General features: G+C 47.8%; 1 pseudogene; it reads right to left on the bottom strand.

Annotated features, from left to right (window-relative positions):
- Positions 1–329: 329 nt before the first annotated feature.
- Positions 330–1,197, bottom strand: LOC148329443 (uncharacterized; annotated as a pseudogene).
- Positions 1,198–4,978: the final 3,781 nt, after the last annotated feature.

Raw genomic sequence — 4,978 nt, 5'->3', positions numbered from 1 at the left:
CATTAATAAACCATATTTCACTTCATTCCACTCCTGGTGTTTTGCCACCAATTGATGCAAACAGGTTCCACTAATTTATTAACCCGTTAACGTATTGTTCCCAATTATCCAATATCCACTGAAACCATGGTACATTATATGAGTGAGCAAAGCAAAACCAATGATCCTGTAAAACATTTACCACCACATGAGTCAACATGTCTATGCGCGTGGTACAATGGATTTCTCGCCTGGTATATTCATTTCCAATCCGGCGGACATATTCAAAGATATGCCCTTCTTCTTCTCAATTTAAAGTTAGTTCACACACATAACGGTTATACCAAGAATTGACAGTTTCAATTTTTATTCTCATGGTTCCATGCAATGATATATTTCTTTTTCTACTTCTAATCGAATTCGTCGAACATAAACACAAATTCCAATATTGCATAGCGTAGTCAAAGCGATAGCTATTAAAACCAAAATCATTGGTGGAAGCAACGTTGCCCTAGCAGTTTGTGACAAGCCTGAAAATATGTCCCACCAATGATGAGCAGACTGTTGCTGAATGATTTTAGCAGCATGCAATGTCGATACCATCAGTTGGGAAACATTGGACGCATGTGACTTTATCAATTTCTTTACCTCAGTGGATCGTTCCAATGCGCATTTGAAACGCTCCAAAGAGATTTGCCATGGTGTGCGTAGCACTTCCCATTGTACAGCCGTAAACCGGCTAGCAACTGTGTAATTTGTCAACCAATACGTCCCGTTTCCCAACTGAGGTATGCGGCCCCACCTGCCACAAAATGTCCCTACTAGGTTCCCTCGACCAATCGCACAAGGTGAAGTTTACGTTGGTTAAGCAAGGATTAACAAATTCATGATGCAATTTACAAGCTAGTCCTTTATCAGTGTTTTCGCAAAGATCGGTATTAAAGGTCTGGTTTGTGTTTGGGTTCACCACAACTCAGAGGATATATTCCAGACACTACGCCACTCCTGGTAATTTCCTGTAGTCATTACTCGTACGAAACGCTCTTTTTGCGTCTGCGCATGTAGGTTTTGTATGCTACATGTGGTCCAGTTTAGCTGTTTAGTTACATTGGTTAACACTTCACTAGTGGTGTTCCACATATTTAATTCCCATTTAAATACATTTTGCCACAGTTTAGCATTTTCGTTTTGTCCCACTATTGAATTAGGAAGCCACATTCCTACTTTTAGTAGGGCATCATGAGTTCCCTGTCCGGTCCCAGCTAATTTATAGCGTGTCACTTCATTATCAATGGTGTTAGATACCCCCAATAACGTTCCGGTTCCCCCCAATAAGGTGTCGTGTTAACACTCTCTCTTCTTTCGAACACACGTGGGAAAAACAGGAAATACAATACATTTTCGTAGTTATTGCTGATTGTGCCAAGGGTGTACATGTATCAATTATAGGTACCAGCTGGGTGTTTGTAATGTGTGTGTGTGGGGGGGGTCGCTTTACTAACGCCTCTCCCCTTCTCTGGGATGAGTCATTTGGTCCAGTTCTTTCCTTGACGGGTCGGATCACACTCTGCTCTGAACCAAAAGCTCTTGACATCTCCTTCCATCGTACCTGGTTTCACTGCGCACAGCTCCACCCTGGACTTGATCCAGATTCTAGTTCCATTACGAAACAGCCATTGGGTTGATTCTTTTCCAGGACTCCAGAATACTGCATCAGCGGTGAGGTTGGCCACCGCACACAGCCCGCCCCCCGGACACGTCACTCCATCCTGGGTCACGTTGACCCCCTTGACCCTCTCACTGCCGGTCAGATTCCATGACAGCGGGCCCTGCATTCGGGGGTACAGAAGGCGTCCGGTCGTTTGCTCCCAGGAGAGTTGGACCATGGCACCAAGGTCAAGGAAGAGGATGACCAAGCAGCCGACACCACCACCGTACCGGACTTTGATAACGGCCATGGCGTCTTGATCCGTTGCCGGCCCGTCCCACAAACAACTCCCACCACGTCATCCACACCGGCTGTAATGAACACAGTTAGTTCCTACAATTGAAAGGCACAGATTAGTTTTCACGTAAATAACACATTTTTCTTCTCCTTCAAATAAGACGCTCACTGTAGCGTCGTCTCCTTGTGCAATTATCTCAGCAGCCCGGGGGGGGCCCTGAGTTTTGTTTTACCCAAACCTTAGCTCCGGCCCTGTCGGTTGAGCCAAAGCCCCCTGAGCCTCGCCCAGATCTTATCACTGGTTTAGGAATTTCCTGAACTGTTGTCATATTGCACGGTTTTATTACCAACTGGGCGATTTTACTGCCCTTTCAGGTGCAAGGTCATTCCAGCCAGTATGTCCATTCCAATTATCCATTCTGCGATGGGTGTAACCACCACTTCATATTTCCGAATTGGCATGTGTCCAATTTTCAAAGGCAAAGTTACTGCCTTTCCATTTATAATTTGCCCCCCTATTCTTTGTACCGGGACTAGGGTGCCCTTCATTTTGTTGGGATTTCCTTGAATCAACGAGGCCTCCGCCCCTGTGTCAACCAGTGCCAAAACACATTGAACCGAATTATTCCAATAAATTGCTAGCTTTACATGAGGTCGAATATCACCGACACTCCATCGTTCTGACAATTTTGACTGGCTGGCAACAAAGGCTTGACCTTCATCCTATCCTAAGAGATCAAAGACTTGAGACCTCTTGCCTTTTTTTTTTTTTTTTTCTTCGAACGGCTGCAACATACCTTTCATCCTCACTGCTGCTTTCCAAACATTCCTCTCTGTTCCCCTCCACGGGAGGGGCAGAGGGCACAGCTGGTTTCATCATATCTTTAAGCAGTCCTGCCAATTCTGCAAGTTCAGAACGACCGGATCGTTCTTCAAAGCGCAAACAATTAACTTTAAGTCCTCTTTGTCTGCACCTGGCCATCAAAAACTCGTTTGATTGTCCATCACTCTCCGAATGAGGGACTCCCGCGTCTATTAACGCTCTCCACATAGCGCGTCTGTCCCCCTGATCCAGCCCAATTGCATCTGCACCTTCCTCGTACAGACGTCTGATCCATGAGTCAGTGGGCTCCCCACCACGCTGTTTATATTTGGTGGAAATTTGTGTGATTTCGTCCTGTGAATAATCTTCCTTAGTTACAGTTACTCGCGGTGCGGGTTCAGGAAACTCCTGTCTCCGCACAATGGGGTTTCCTTCAGCGTCCACTACGACAACCCCATTAGCATCCCGCTCGACATCCACAATAGTCAATACCACATTTTGCTCTTCACGCCTGCGTGCTATCGGTTTTATTTGCAAATGTGATAATTTTGGATAGAGGGACTGCCCGGTGGCAGGGGCTGTTACTTCAACGTCACCATCCCCCCATATATCTCCTTCCCAGCCCTCCGGCTCCCATTCGCCCGCAAGATCTCTCGTAAACGCCCGTATTTGTTGCGTTTCAACGCGGCGATCAGTTTTCCGCTGGTTAGCTCGTGCTTTCTTGGAAATATGCACAATTGTTTTTTCCAACACAGAATTTAATCTAGATATTTCCTTCTCTAGTTCTTCGATCTTATTGTTCTGCATTAGAATTTCTTGATCTTTACGCGCACCAGCGAGGAGAGCAGCGTCTAACGCCTTATTCTTCTCCCGCCATGCTTCTGCACAAATCCACATCATCTTCCGCACACCCCCCAAAGGCGCTCTTTTACAGACCACCACCTGAGTCAGTAAATCCTTAACTGACGTCGGGCTGGCCCCCACTGGCATGTTAACCCACGGACCAGGGCGTCCCCCATTCCGCGTCAACAATTTCCCAATTTCTCTAAACTCATGACTGTCCCACCCCGGCACTCCCGAGACGCAGTCAACAAACCCCCCTTCGGGTCCTCTAAACTCACGACTGTCCCACCCCGGCACTCCCGAGACGCAGTCAGCACGACTGTCCCACCCCGGCACTCCCGAGACGCAGTCAGCACGACTGTCCCACCCCGGCACTCCCGAGACGCAGTCAACAAACCCCCCTTCGGGTCCTCTAAACTCACGACTGTCCCACCCCGGCACTCCCGAGACGCAGTCAGCACGACTGTCCCACCCCGGCACTCCCGAGACGCAGTCAGCACGACTGTCCCACCCCGGTACTCCCGAGACGCAGTCAACAAACCCCCCTTCGGGTCCTCTAAACTCACGACTGTCCCACCCCGGCACTCCCGAGACGCAGTCAGCACGACTGTCCCACCCCGGCACTCCCGAGACGCAGTCAGCACGACTGTCCCACCCCGGCACTCCCGAGACGCAGTCAGCAAACCCCCCTTCGGGTTCATCCAAAGTTTTACTCTTACTCAAACAACAAGCCATGTCCAAGTCGCAGTTTTCCCGAGATCCTGCCGACAACGCCATAAATGTTTTGAAAAACAATTCCTGATACTGCTTATGATCAATTACAGCATCAATAAGAGTGACTAGTAGCGAGACTGATGCCCAATAGCCAGGCTACAATGGGTTAAGCTGTCTGTTATGTCCAATCAGACAAGCGTGAGCCCTTGACTAGACACTGCTTACAATCAATTACAGTATCAAATAATATAATAGTCACAACTCTGATCAATTGCTATGACTTATTATTAACTTCAGGATCGCGGATCGTCGGCGACTTACATGGACAACAAACACTTCACTGCGTTAAACAAGCGGCACATTTTATTTAACCCACAGTATAAAGTGTACAAGCAAGCAAGCAAGCAACAATTGTATTTCAGCTCATAGATTACATGCAAGACATAAATCTCATTATCGTGTGCTGGAAGGACGGAGAGCCCCGGCGTCCTCAGTAATGCGAGCAAAAAATACGATGCTGGGCGTCCGCGCGTAAAACCCTCAGCCGACTCTACTTTCGTTTTGCCTTCGTCACATTCTTATAGCCAATATTTCATCCCAACCCCTCCCGTTCGAGTGCGCTTTGATGGTTCGCATGGCCCTTCGCACAACTTTGGCCTCTGCCAATCCTCACT

Source organism: Idiotropiscis lumnitzeri, chromosome 10 (genome assembly GCF_059441095.1).
Source record: "Idiotropiscis lumnitzeri isolate Australia: NSW breed Sydney's pygmy pipehorse chromosome 10, RoL_Ilum_1.0, whole genome shotgun sequence".
NCBI classification, from domain to species: domain Eukaryota; kingdom Metazoa; phylum Chordata; class Actinopteri; order Syngnathiformes; family Syngnathidae; genus Idiotropiscis; species Idiotropiscis lumnitzeri.
Note: the sequence above shows the minus strand (reverse complement) of the source record. Positions and strands in the feature narration are given on the sequence as shown.